Below are 15,448 nucleotides of genomic sequence, written 5' to 3' on the forward strand. Positions count from 1 at the left end.
TGACACTATCTTTTCTCCAAGTCCCCGCTGGCATGTATTATAGTATAGTCAGGATGTTTTCCGCAAAGGATAATGACCTACCCAGGGCTGATACCCAGCCAGTACGAACCTCTATGACATAAAGTCTTACGTCTGTTCTGGTTGGTCAGGGCCTTGTCCCTGGCCTTTCCCACACATCCCTAGGGTCCAGTTTCCCTGAACTCCCTCTGAATGCTCCATTGCTTTTGTATACCCTCTTCCCTCCATCAGGCAGACCCGTATTCATCCTTTGAAGTCCAGCTGAAGAGTCACCTCCTGTGTGGAATCCCTCTGACCGCTCCTCATAGCAGAGTGAACATTCTTTCCTCTACCTTCCCCCAACCCTCTGCATACACTTGCCTACAGCACTTATTCTAGGCTGAAATTGCTTTTTGTTTCCATCTCCCCCACTTATGTGAGCTTACATTTCACTCATCTTAGTAGATCCAGCAAAGCACATTGCCTGGCAGGAGAAGGAGCCCCTCAGCAAATGTTTCATGAATGAAAGAATGAGCATGACCCTTGCAAATGTCTTCCAAAAAAGAAAGCAAGGAAATCCCCCAAGGCACGTGAAATTAAAGTTCTTATTATTTTGTTATCTATATCATGTCTTGCTTTTTCAATTTAAAAATAATAATGGCTAAGATTTATTGAGCACTTGTTAGGTACATTATCATGTTAAAATCCAAAGCAACCATCTGAAGCAGAGATTATTATTACCTTGTTTCACAGTTGAAGAAATGGAAACTGAGGAAGATTAAGAAGGATATCCAGATCCACATAGCTGGTAAGTGGGCGTCTGTTTGGTTCGAACGCCTGCTTTCTCAGCTACCAGACTTTCCACACAGCCTTTCTAATAGGAATTACAGTATGAGCATTTTCCTATCTCTTTAAACTATAATGTGTTTATTATATAAAGGACACGTTTCAACACATGACTGTAGTACCTTGCTACTCAAAGTGTGGTGTGCCAACCTTGTGGCTTGTTAGAAATGCAGATCTCGGGTTCCACCCCAGATCTACTGAATCAAAGTCTGCATTTTAACAAAATCCCTAGTGATGTGTATGTACACTAAAGGTTGAGAAGCACTGGTTTAGATCAGGAGTCCACGAACAACAGCCCATGGGCCAAACCCAGCCCATCCCCCGTTTTTGTACAGCCCATGAACTAAGAATGGTTTTTACATTTTTAAATGGTTGAAAGTTTTTTCAAAATAAGAATACTACTGTATGGTATGTGAAAATCATATGAAATTCACATTTCAATGTCCATAAATAAAGTTTAATTGAAACACATTTTTTGTTACTTTCTGCCTGTGGTTGCTTTTGCACTACAATGACTGGCAGACTTGAGTAGTTATAACAGACTGTATGGCCCGCAAAGATATTTGCTATCTGGTCCTTTACAGACAAAAGTTTGCCAATCCCTTCCCAACTCTATCCCACATTCACTGCCACCAGCTCATAATGGGAGTAGGAAAAAGGGCAGCCGCCACTCGGGAAGACTAAGGAGGAAACAGTATTCCTAGGGAGAGCCAGAGTTCAGCTGAGGCCAGGGGGCTGCAGGAACTGCTGGAAGGGGATTTACCATGGAGTAGAAGTCCAGAGGGAGAGGGAATAGGGCTGAGCATATGGTGTGGTAAGACAGTGGTGGTTAGGAAGAGGAAGCACAGAGCAACGAGAAGACAGAGTCCAGAACACAGCCAGTGTGGGGAGTGAGCTCCACAAAGGCGCGTGGGAAGGCTGGCCAAGCCCAAAGATGAAAGGTCAAGTGGAGTTCTCAGCCTCAAGTTCCCCCAAGGAGCACAAGTGCAGTTGTTTCGAGACTGCTGCAAGTTGAAGAGTCGGGTGTGTCCCAGTTGTTGAAATTGGCGGACTTTTCCTGAGGTTTCCAAACTGTGAGGGTGAAAAGCCATTCTCATCCTTAAGAAGAAATTGTAAACTTGATGTCTACAGGGATGAAATTAGCTCTCTGCACCTTTATCTTGAGATGGAATCAGCGGCCTAAGTAAGGAGCTTGTTACATATGCAGACTCCCTACCCCACCAGAAAGAGCCTCATTCAGTGGGAATCTGAAGAGAACTACTGCTTCAGTGAATGAAAGAACTCAGGCCTCTGGAAGGAGTCAGCTTGAATAGGTCATGCTTCTGAAAGTGATCATTTATATGAATGAGAGATTGGTTTCTGGTTTCTGATGACACATAGGACATCAAGAAGAGGCAACAGCATTAGAATTGATGGGCTCTATCTGCTAACGCCAAGAAGCAGGGAAACGGTAGGGGGAAAGCTGCAGGCATCCGGGAAACTCGAGGAAAGGCATTAGCTAGAAGGCCTTGGAGGAGCTTGAGGACTGAAGCTAATGGTTCCAATCCAGAGGACACCACCAAATGAGACTCAGATCACACAATGCCAGAGAGCAGATACACCTGCCTCTCCCTATGACAATGAGGATCTCAAGTGATACTTGACAGATTAGGCTGCTCAGGGCTCAGGGCTCAGGGTTACCATAGGCAGGTGGCAGATCTAATATGTATTTACATTGCTTTTCTGAACTTTTAAAAATTTTACCCCTATTCCACTGTTCCTAGGTTCTTTCATGACTGTCCCCTGAATATTTATTTTCTCAGGTGCTAGATGGGGGCTCAGTGCCAATTAAATTATGACACTGGACCCCAAGGAATCTCTGACACCAGGGTAGATATGCAGGGGCAACTTATTTTTCACAAGTTACAAAAATAAAAATGTAAGTAATGTGACTACAAGGCATCGTCTCATACATCAATAATTCAGTTTCCTAAAAAAGATGGATATGGAGAAGGACAGGATGGGAAATTAGTGCTTTTTAAAATCTGCTTTGGAGCTGCCTTGCAAAAGCAGTCATCTTCTCTATTTTTCTGTGTTTCCATTCATTGAAGGAAACCATGCTGGAAACCACCACATTTGATGCGCAGCATGAAACATCTGTCCAAACTGTTCTGGCTTCTCATTGAGACATTGGTTCAGCTTTTGCAGGCAGCACCTTGCTGTCTTGAGACAAAAAACATTCCCAGGCTCCTTAAGCTATTATGAAGGGTTGCTATTACAACTGAGTGTACTTAAACGGACTCTCAGCCCACCCAGGAGTATAGGTCTGACCCTTAAGGATAGTAAGTCGGAGTCAGATCCAAGAAAGGCTGACACTCCCTCCCCAGTTATTTTTAAACCCCAGAGGCTGCTTCTGCATATGATATCACTTATGTAACTTCTTTTTGCAAAGACCCCTCTGCTGCCCCAACCCAGCCTCCACACCCATCCCTCCCCTCCCCTGTAGCATCAGCACAATGACACATGTGCTGCTCCACCCCGCTGTGAACTTGCCAACAGTTTAAGGATGTGCTCATTGAGTAAATAAACACACCAAAATGAAGTTGGCTTTTGTGCAACCAGCTTTCAGGAGTTACATTTTGCTCCTTTAGGTTTAAAATTTCAGTGCAGTGGGATAAGAAAATTGCCCAACCTCTACTGCAAAGCTGATTAGGAATTTCCATCACTAGAAATAGCATTATGTTACTTTGGGATAAAAGATTTTTTTAATTTATACTGCAGCTTCCATGTAAGAATATTCATATTAATCTAGAAAAATCCTACTGGCTTCTGTATACTGGATTTATAAATGTTTGATAAAAAATCATGTTAAAACTTTTAAATAATTTCTAACAATGACCATCCAATCCAAAAAGTGAGAACTAACTAATGGGATTTTGCTTCAGAGAACCTGGCCTATTACATATGACATTAGATATTCATCTATTTAAAAAGCTGCAAATGTCAATGAAAGAACAAAGCTGTCAAATGCTAGGAGCATTTCATTAAGAAAACAGCCTGAAACACTGATGGGATTTTGATGAAGTTGGGGACTCAGACAAGCTTTACCTGCCAGTGAGACAGCTGTTGATACTGTTTTTGTTGTTACCAAAATGCCAAAAGAGCAGAAAACAGCAATATGCTAACCTGAATTGAAATTTTTCCTTTTCTACATTTCTACTGGCCCAGTCCTATTGTAAATAAAACCTTTATCTAACTAAATTAGCATCAACTTCAATGGAAAATTGTGACATCAGTACTATAGTTAATTTGACGCCCACGGCCAGGCTAAGAGAGGAATAGAATGGATAATCAGCACATCTAGTAATTTAAAAGAATCATTTTAGCGATTTCTTTTAATCTTGTCTACAGCTAAGTGTTTCAGGTCAGGATGCTTTTGGCTGTAGGTAACTGAACAACCAAATAACAATAGTATAAAAAATAGAGTGTTCTAGTTGCTGGATCCCGCCCCAAATTTAGTGGCTTAACATTTATTTTGCTTATGAATCTGCAATTTGGGAAGGGCTTGGGCAGGGGTGGGGGCCGCAGGGAGAGGGTTGTTTGCTCTCCTTGGCATCAGCCAGGGAAGCTTGAAGACTGGGGACTGGAATCCTTTGAAGCCTGATTCACTCACATGTTTGTCAATTCTTGATGGAAATGCAGACCTGGAGGCTGGGGCAGCTGGGGCTCCTCGGGCATCTCGATCTCTATGTGGTCTCTGATGTAGTTTCTCCAGCATGGCAGCTTCAATGTAGACTGACTTCTCACATGTCAACCCAAGGCTCCCAAGCTGCATAAGAGAGAGAGGGATTGATAACGAAGCAGAAACTGTATCACCTTTTATGACTTGGGGAGTCATGCATTATTACTCCTACTGCATTCTGTTTATTGGACGCAAGTCATTAAGGCTGGCCTATATTCAAGAGAAGAGGAATTAGACTACATCTTTTGATAGGAGGAGTGTCAAGGAATTTGTAGGTATGTCTTAAAACCGCCGTGAAAGGATTTGTTTTTCCTATATGACGTCTATAGGGAAGCAGTTCTGTATAATGTGGCCCTCCTTGATATAATAAAAACCAAGGTTTTTTCTGTAATTCTGCTCTACCATTTTTAGTACATTGCTTTATTGTCTCAAAGTCACAAGATGACTGCTATAGATCCAGACATCGTAACCAAGTTTTTTGGGGTTTTTTGTGTGTTTTTTTGCGGTACGCGGGCCTCTCACTGTTGTGGCCTCTCCCGTTGCGGAGCACAGGCTCCGGACGCGCAGGCTCAGCGGCCATGGCTCACGGGCCCAGCCGCTCCGCGGCATGTGGGATCTTCCCAGACCGGGGCAAGAACCCGTGTCCCCTGCATCGGCAGGCGGACTCTCAACCACTGCGCCACCAAGGAAGCCCCGTAACCACGTTTAAGACCAAAAGGGAAAAAAAAAAAAAAAAAAGGAAGGCGTAGTGCTAGCAGCTTCTGGCTTCTTTTATCAGGAAATAAAAGACCCTTCCCAAAACCCTCCTCAGCGGAGTTCCACTTATGCTGCATTGGCTGGAACTCTGTCAGAAGGCCACCAGTTGCTTCGGGGGAGGTTAGCACAGTGACTGTTTAACTTCATTCTCTGTTGCAGAGGTAGGCAAGGGTGGAGAGATCTGAAAATGGGCATTGGGTCAGCCAAGCCTTGCTTCTGCCCGCACATCAGACCCATAAAATCATGAGTAGGAGGAGTTTCAAAGAGCTGCTTCTCTTCCCTCAGCCAAAGTTAACAGTGAAATGGCCCGAAAATGGTTAGCAGAGGAAAAATGCATCAGCTAATGAATGGAATCATTTTCAACTATATATTTGCAAATAGGATTAAAAGCTAGATATTGAATTAAATGAATCGTTTATACAGTTTAAACAGGAAGCAGAATTGGGTCACCACAGGAACATTTGCCAACAAGATAGGGAGGACAAAGAAGAGCTGAGACCACTAACTTCTGATAAAATGTTACAGCTGCTTCGAAGATTACCTTGGGTTCAGAGGCCCCAGGCTAAAAATAATTTGGGGGCAGGGCAAAAAGGAACTATTACCTTATAAGCCTAACCCAAATTTTATATCTTACTTTATAAAACATTTTTTTTAGCCTTCCGTTGCCACTAGTCAATAGAAACAGGAAAAATACTGTGAGTTGATGGATTTTATTTAACCTATCTGCAACAATTATTCGAATTTAAGCTTTAAAGTTTTATAACATTTAACTAAAGAAAAAAAAATCAAAACTGCTTTCTTTCCTCCCTGCAAGCACAGAGCTCGCCAGGTCTATTGTCTCATGCTATAGTCTCACACAAGAATAAAGAAATTGCACTATAGCAGATATTTTCCGGATGCTTCCCCCCATACAAGCATTAGCACATGACCTCAATAGCTAAGACTGAAGAATGAGACAACCAGATTTACTGACTCTGATGGTGTATAGAGCTCTTCCTTGAGTAAACTAACACATTCATGAAAACACATGTACTAAAGGGCGAGGGCTGAATATGAAGGAATAATATGCCCACAGTGAGAATGCAAGTAATCTCAGGCTATAACTCGCAGTGAGTTTAAGGGAATAAATGAGTGGTTAATTCTCAAAAAAAAGAAAAAGGAATAGGGAATAGGAAACCTTACCCTTCATAATGAAAGAATTCTGGCATAAAGAAATTAAATAATTTATCCAAAGTGATATGCCACATATGAAACAGAAAAAAAGCCCAGGCATTTCTATTTATAGTTTAATTTGGAATAGGAAATCATGCAGGTCTTTATTCTAAACAATGACCACTTGATTTAACACAAAATAGACACCTCTTAAAATCATAAAGCATACATTATGGGAGTTACCAATCCTTTTTTATAATCTGTAAGCTAGCACTCTGTTTTCAGTGTTTTTATCATCTGTAAAATTTAATTAAGAAGCAAAGAATAGGCTTATAATGAGCATGACTGCACATATTTCTTACTCATATTTCAAATTATAATCATATCATGATGAATCTTGATCCTCACACAATACAACAAAATTATATATTTGAACTTTTCCTTATTAAAAAAAAATACCAATTTAAAGACAGACTATAAGTTACTTCAGGTACTCCCAAGCCACATAGCAAAATTCTGAAGTGCAGAAACTATCATAAACTTATTTTATAACTCTCCAAAGCAACTGTCAAGTTCTAGGCCTAGAATAAGTGTTTGATTCATACTCTCAAAATTACATTGACTGTTCAACATGTCATATAAACACATATATATTTTTCATGTACGAAAATATTTCTGAGATCGAATATTCCCCACACTCATTTCTAACTAGAAATTCCCATTGGGTTTATTTTTGTTTTTGTTTTTTTTTTGCGGTACGCGGGCCTCACTGTTGTGGCCTCTCCCGTTGCAGAGCACAGGCTCCGGACTCCCATTGGGTTTTGAATGAAAAGGTTTATTAGAAATTACTCAATTAGGTGACAAGATTAATAGTCCCTATTAAACACTAATTTGCTTTTTATCCTGCAAAGACTACCACAGACATAAAACAGGTGTTGGCCACCCCTGGAACATATATCTGATGATAAGACAGCAAGCAAGCTGATGGTAATTTGGTACATGAGCTATTGTTCATTCCATGCCTCCCTTTCCACTGTCAGTTTTGCTAAAACTGAAACTTAACAGCAAATGCTTCTGTTTTCTACATTGTGTCTGACATCCTCGGCGCTGGTAGTTTTCAGATATGTGTGGGACAAACACACACACACTGAGTCTAGATAAACAAGCACTTAACGGGACTTCCCTGGCGGTCCAGTGGTTAAGACTTCGCCTTCCAATGCAGGGGGTGCGGGTTCGATCCCTGGTTGGGGAGCTAAGATCCCACAGGCCTTGGGGCCAAAGAAACCAAAGCATAAGAAAACAGAAGCAATATTGTGACAAGTTCAATAAAGACTTTAAAAAATCATAAAAAAAAAGAAAAAGCACTTATCAAGTATCTACTACCAGGTGCCAAGCTTGTATTGTAGATACAGTGCCAAAAGGGGCAGGCCCTGGCTGTCTTAATTCACACCTGAGGTCATTATTTGCTAGCTATATAGCCTCAGGATCAGTCTTTCTAAGCCCTAACTTCTTTATCTGCACAAAGAGGATACTAATAATACCTACCTCATGGGAGTTTTTTGAATATTAAATAATTCATATACAGAGCCTGGTACCTAGTGAGTGCAATAAACTCTGCTATCGTCACCATCATCATCATCGTTATCACAGCATGGCCTCTCAATTTTATTTGCCCAATTGGGGGAAGAGACACAAACACATTGTTCTCTTTTTCTTTTTTTTCCTTTTTTCTGCTGGGGTACGTGCAGCTCAGAGAACAGGCACTTGTCTCAACCTGGAATTCAAGGAAGGTCCCTGAGCTGAGACTTGAAAGATGAGTAGAGTTAGCCAGATGAAGGAGAAAGGTGTTCCAGAGGGAAGAGCTTGAGCAAAGTCACAAGCAGCATGTTGTGTACAGAAACTGAATGTGGTTTTCTATAATTGGACAGGAAGTTCACTGTGGGGAGTTGTAGAAAATGAGCTTCATAAGGAAGGTGAGAACCAAGTTATGGGAGGTCTTACATACCATGTTAAGATGACTAATTTTCTTCCTGTAGACCAAATTTCCTAAGCCAAGTTATATAAAGTACTTCATAGAGATATTTCATGAGGTGTTCCTCAAAATAATAGCTTTACTGTGACTTGTGCCTGGAAATATCCTCAATTTTACCCCTGCTGAGTGATTCATAATGCATACATCATCAGCATATTGAAGGCTCTGAAAAGTCCTGCAATAAAAGGGCCTCTTTATCTCAGGTTAGCACAATATTTTTTTTTTTTTTTGCGGTACGCGGGCCTCTCACCGCTGTGGCCTGTTGCACTGCGGAGCACAGGCTCCGGACGCGCAGGCCCAGCGGCCATGGCTCGCGGGCCCAGCCGCTCCGCGGCACATGGGATCTTCCCAGACTGGGGCACGAACCCACGTCCCCTGCATCGGCAAGCAGACTCCCAACCACTGCGCCACCAGGGAAGCCCAGCGCAATATTTGTTAATTGATTTTACTGCAAGACATCATTTTTACAGAATGCTGAGGTTTTTCCAGGTTTTAATCAGAATAATGAATTAGACACTTTAGCTTAGTAAAATCACTGTAGCTAAGGAGATGGATTTCAAAGGAGCATGACTGGAGCGTGTGAATGAGATGATGATGATCCAGGGTGGAGGAGATGTAAAGATTCAAGATGTATTTAGGAGGTAAAACCTATAAGTTTTACTGATAGAGTGGAGTGAGGGAGATGGCTGTTTAGAATGATACCTAGAGTTCTGGCTCAAGCCAAAAGAATAGTAGTGCCCCTTGCTTCAAAAGGAATACAAGAAAACATGACACAGGGGAAAGAATAAGAGGTAGGTAAGATAAAGAATTCAGTTTGGGGCATGAAAAGTTTGAAACACACGTGAAATTTCCGAGTGAAATTATAGGTAGCAATTAAGTCAACAATTGTTCAGCCCCAGTCTAAACCAGGGTCATCTGACAAATAATTCCCTGATCATCCTAATCGAAATTTCGAAGTTAATTTAATATTCCATTATGCATTATGTTAATTTTAACAGCATATTTGCGAATAATAAGATTAGCATTTGGTCATATTAAAAAAAATTCAGGGGCTTCCCTGGTGGCGCAGTGGTTGAGAGTCCGCCTGCCGATGCGGGGGACGCGGGTTTGCGCCCCGGTCCGGGAGGATCCCACATGCCGCGGAGCGGCTGGGCCTGTGAGCCATGACCATTGAGCCTGCGCGTCCGGAGCCTGTGCTCCGCAATGGGAGAGGCCACAACAGTGAGAGGCCCACGTACCGCAAAAAAAAAAAAAAAAAAAATTCAGGGTTTTCTTAATGCATTTCTAAATTAAAATATGCAAATGGACGTACATAGACAGGTGAATCTCAAATCACTCAAGGTAAATTACTTAAATTCTCACTTAAAACATGAATCTGCAGTAGAGCTACTGTCATAATTCAGATTACTGTTACAAATCTATATAAAGGAATTAATTTTTCATGTATGTTGTAGTGCATCATTTATTAAAACCGATTTGTTTTCTTCCTGTTCTATCTCTAAGCTCTTTGAAAGTAGGAGACACATCTTCATCTTTGTGCCCTGAGCGTCTGAAACAGTTGTTGACACACATAAAATATACATTAAAATTTTTTGAGTAAAATTAATTAGAGCAGGTCACAGTAATAAATACAAAATAATGTTTACAATTCTACTCTCTCTCTAGTTGATCTCATCCACCTTCTGAGCTTTCAATATGATCTACACGCTAATAACTCCCAAACTGTTATCAGTTCTGCCCTCCCTGGAAATTCAGACTTTTATTTCCAATCTTACTTGACTCTCCCATTTGAATGTTCAACAAGGACCTTAAACATAGTGTGTCCCTGGTGATACTGCTAGTTGTTTGCTTTCATAATATCCATTCACCCCTTACTCCTTTTTAAAATACCCCATTTTTATTTATTGAAACAATGTGTCCAGCTAAAGAGCTCAGCCTCCCTTGCAGCTAGAGGTGTTCACATGACATAATTTTGGTCAATGAGATAAAAGTAGAGGTCTACTGAGGATTTCTGCAAATATTTTTGCTTTCTTGACCTAGACACCACCCTCTTCCTCCTTTCAGCTTCCTCCTTCTCCCATCCAGAGTGCTGATGCTACGCCTGGAGCTGTAGCACTCCTGTTACATTGATGGGAATGAAAGACATGCTAAAGAAGGACTTTCAGACCTGTTCCTTTCCTAGTTATACACATCTCGATTTCTGCCTTCACCATCCATCCGGTAACTTAAGCCAAAACAACAACAAAAAATAGGTACATCCTTGATGCTTCCTCCTGGTTCTACCTCTAAACTGTGTCTTCAAACCCACCTCTCCATTTCTGCTATCCAGCCAACCCATCATCATAGCCTCCCACTGCTCTCCCTGCTACAATCCATCCTCCACACAGCACCCAGAGTGGTCTTTTGAAAACACATATCAGGTTAAGTCACTCCCTATTTTAAAACCTTCAAATTGCTTCCTATTTTGTTTATAATAATATCCACATGCCCGCCCATGGCTTACAGGGCTCTGCATGATCTGACCTCATCTTGTACCCTTTCCCATCTTACTCACTGTACTCAAGCTGTACCACCTTCACTTCATTCCTCAAAACCACCAAATGTATTCCCATCTTAGGGCCTCTGTACGTGATGGTCCCTCTGCTTCAAATGCTCTTCTACCTGGCTCTTCCCATTGTTGGCTCCTCTTCATTGAGGTCTCAGCTCAAATGTCCCCTCCTTAGGGAGGTCTTCTCTGACCACTTCATCTCCCCTGTGATTCATTATTCCTGCACCCTGTGTTATTTCCTTCATATGCTCATCATTATCTAGAATTATCTTGCTTATTTAGTTGTTTACTTGTCATTTTTCTTCTCCCCTTCTAGATTATGAGCTTCATGAGTGCAGCTTATTGTGTCTCTTATTCCCTGCTGTATCCCCATGTCTAGAACAATGTTTGGCACAGAGTAGCCCCTTGATAAATATTGTTTTTAATGAATGAATTAAAAAAATCTTTTTTGTTCTTTAGTCTATTTTATTTTATTTTTAAAATTTATTTATTCAGCGTTGGGTCTTCATTGCTGCGCGGGCTTTCTCTACTTGGAGGCGAGTGGGGGCTACTCTTCATTGTGGTGCACAGGCTTCTCATTGTGGTGGCCTGTCTTCATTGCAGAGCATGGGCTCTAGGCCCATGGGCTTCAGCAGTTTTGGCACGCAGGCTCAGTAGTTGTGGCACAAGGGCTTAGTTGCTCCATGGCATGTGGAATCTTCGTGGACCAGGGCTCGAACCCATGTCCCCTGCATTGGCAGGCGGATTCTTAACCACTGAGCCACCAGGGAAGTCCCAGATGAATTTTTTTAAAGAAACCAACACACAGTCTTGGAATCTTAGAAATCTGCCAAAGTTTATGGTTTTGAAAACATACGAATTTTCTTGTCTAAAACCTCGAATAGCAAAAGAGATTTTTAGATTTAAATAAAAGCTTATTCCAGCATATTTGACTCAGAAATAACCAAATGTACTTAATCCTATTAACTATCCGCTATCACAGGTAAATATTTTTGCTTACCACATATACTCTTGAACCTAGTTATAGTAACATAATAAGGGATTAGATCCCTGATACAAGTTGCCAAGTGTCATGTTTTTATATAAAACAAGCCCTTAGGAGTTTGGAAGGGAGCCCAAGAGACTCAAAGTTCAAAGCTTCCGGATCCATTTACATGTGGTAGCACTAGGGAAAGGCTATCCTTCAGACTATTCCTATGGACAGCATAGAAAGCCTGTGTTTTTTTTTTCCGAACTCTTCAATTTCAATCCAATGAAAAAAAGCATGTAGGAAAAATGTTCAAGGTAATCAATACAGCCTCTTTAAGGGACAGATGCTTTCAAATCCACAAGGAGAAGTGTATACATTTCTGGTCAGTTCTTTTTCTAGATGGTTTTTTTCAACAATTTGGAGGTTTTTTAGGGTTTTGTCAGTATTTTCATTAGTAAATTCTTAGTGTTGGAAGGAAAGGGAGAAAAAAGTCTTACACCACCACCCTTCCCAGAACTGCTACAGAGGCTAGTGGCAGAGTAAGTTAAAAGGCTCAGTGTCTGGAGCTCCCAAAGACGTTGTCGTATTGCGCTGTGGACAGCCCAGGACAGAAGAGGGGAGCGGCAGGTGCTGGGACAAGTCAGGGCACATACAGAACACAAGGTCCTAGGCAGTAACAAGGAACTCTCAAAAAGCAAGAACACTCTCATCCCTTGGATTCTTTCATTTCCTCTGCTTGCTTCTTAGAGTGTGGTCTGTAAAGTCCTGAGGAAATTTTCAGGGGATCCAAGAGATCAAAACTATTTTCATAATAATGTTTAAAGAATGATTTGCCTTTTTCACTATGTGGACATTTATATTGATGGTGTAAAAGTAATACTGGGTCAAACTGTCAGCACCTTTGTACATGTCAAAACAGTGGCACCAAACTTTACCCAGTAATCATCAAATTCTTCACCAGCACAAACTCACAGGACAAAAGGAGAGAAAGCCAGTTTTACTTAAGAATGTCCTTGATGAAGTGTTAAAAATTGTCAACACTTCAGGGCAGGTCTTTGTAATACGTTGACAAACTGGGAAGTACACAGAAGGCACTTCTGCTCCATACTGAGGAGCATACTGATAGAATGGGTACTGCCAAGATAAATACTTGTGTTATTGTTTGAGTTACAAGCTGAACTAACCATTTTTTTCATGAAACACCATTTCTCCTTGAAAAAATAACTTATTCAGATTTAGGAATTTGGCAGACATTTTCTTGAAAATGAATAAAATGAGCCTGTTATTTCAAAGAAAACATTTGGCAATATTTGTTGCCAAATAACCTTTAAGAAACCAACTCCCAGTAAGATTTGGGTAATCTACAATTTTGCAGAAAAGCTACTAAAATACTCCCCCCCTTTTCCAACTACATACCTCTGTGACAGCAGATTTTCTTCATATACTTCAATGGAAACAACATCTACCAGACTGAATGCAGAAGCCAATATAAGAATCCAGTTTGTCTTCTATTAAGTCAGACATAAAAAGATTTGCAAAAAATATAAAACAATGCCATGCTACTCACTAATTTTTTTGTTTGTTTTGGAAAATAAATATATATTATATAAAATATGTTAATTTACCTGTAGTGGGTTTATTGTTTTCAAATGAATTAATAATAAATGTTTTCTAAATGTGTTAGTTTTGATTTCTAGTATAGTTAATATTCATAGATATAACCCCCCAAAACAAAAGCTCTTTGGAATCCTCAACAATTTTAAAGAGTATAAAGGAATCCTGAGACCAAAACTTGGTATAGTAGATAGTTAAAATAGAAATGTATACTAGAAATATATAACAGAACTATGTAGTAGAAATAGAAAAATGTGTAATAGAAATATATAACAGAAATGCAAATCCTTCATTTCTAATAGCATAGATCAGATCATTTTCATTCTACTGCAAAAAAAGAGATAGCCTTATTATACAGTTAAAGTAAAAATACAAAGAGCAGAGTCCAGGTTGCCACCTAGCATGTCCTCACAGTAACCAGTGGCTTGTGGGAGTTAAAAAGCTGTCAGGATGCAGTGGCAGGTGGGCTAGTGGCACAGGAAAGTGCCAGCAGTGACTGGACTGGGGAATTAAAAAATGCATAATGGGGGCTTCCCTGGTGGCTCAGTGGTTGAGAGTCTGCCTGCTGATGCAGGGGACACGAGTTTGTGCCCCGGTCCGGGAAGATCCCACATGCCGCGTAGCGGCTGGGCCCGTGAGCCATGGCCGCTGAGCCTGCGCGTCTGGAGCCTGTGCTCCGCAACGGGAGAGGCCACAACAGTGAGAGGCCCGCGTACCGCAAAAAAAAAAAAAAAAAAAAAAGGCATAATGGGATAAAATGCTCAGTTGCTTTATGGGCCTTTCTGAATGCAGAGATTTGAATAATGAGAAATGTACTCTGACACAAGATTACTTTTTTAGATAAGTGTGTGTTTTCCCTTCTGTTTTTCCCCTTTGAGGTCCTCATTCATGTGAGTACAAGCTCTATGCTCCCTTCCCTCAGGGAAAGTTTGAGGTTGGAATTTCTAAACTTTGTTTTAAAAGGCATTAAGGAGAATCCAGTTAAACCTGGGGAGGGGACTTCCCTGGCGGTCCAGTGGTTAAGATTCCGTGCTTCCACCGCAGGGGGCACAGGTTCAATCCCTGGTCAGGGAACTAAGATCCCGCATGCCAAACGACACGGCCAAAAAAATCAAAAGACAAAAAAAAAAAAACAAAAAAAAAAACCTGGGGAGGAATATCCCCTATCTAAAAGGAGAGTCTCTCTGACTTGGGGGGAGGAGTCAAAGTCTAGGGTCCCCTGTGTCCTGCCTTACTTCCTGCCAGTGCCCCAGGGACACAGCAGTACCTCAGAGAGACTGGCCATCAGTGTACCACTCAGAACATTGGCCCGGGCTTCTCCAGCCACAACAGTGGTTCCCATGCTCCAGAGGTGGCATGGGAACCCGCAGAGGGGAGACCCTCAAAGGCTGCAAAGGGAGAGATAGTGACATCTCAGCAGTAACCTGTGTGGCCAGATGGCTGATGCCTTCCTGGGCCTCTGGGGTGTCTCAGCTCTGCTTGAGAGCCTGGAACCTTGACACAGCCTCCAATGGGAAACCCCAAGAAGGAGGAGCTGAATTCTTCACTAGCCCTTTGGAATGTGGGGAGAGGGTCAAAGTTAGCTATTGAATTAAAAGTAGAGAAGTATGAATATTATTTGTCAATAAAAAGGAATGAAGTGGTGTTGCATGCTAAAACAAGGATGAACCTTAAAAACATTATGCTAAATGAAAGAAGTCAGTCATAAAAGGTCATATATTGTGTGATTCCACTTATAGGAAATGTTCAGAATAGGCAACTCTACAGACAGAAAGTTGTTAGTGGTTACCTGGCGCTGGGGAAATAAGGGGT

At 41.3% G+C, this 15,448-nt stretch overlaps 1 long non-coding RNA gene across 1 annotated transcript in view; it reads right to left on the reverse strand.

Annotated features, from left to right (window-relative positions):
* Nucleotides 1-4,630: 4,630 nt before the first annotated feature.
* The window catches only part of LOC117197500 (uncharacterized), a 124,050-nt gene continuing 113,232 nt past the window's right edge, over nucleotides 4,631-15,448 (reverse strand). The window contains exon 3 of the long non-coding RNA XR_004478150.1: nucleotides 4,631-4,651. This is a non-coding gene — a long non-coding RNA (uncharacterized LOC117197500). The remainder of the gene's footprint in view (nucleotides 4,652-15,448) is intronic.

The sequence above is a fragment of the Orcinus orca genome, chromosome 11 (assembly GCF_937001465.1).
Source record: "Orcinus orca chromosome 11, mOrcOrc1.1, whole genome shotgun sequence".
Lineage (NCBI taxonomy): Eukaryota > Metazoa > Chordata > Mammalia > Artiodactyla > Delphinidae > Orcinus > Orcinus orca.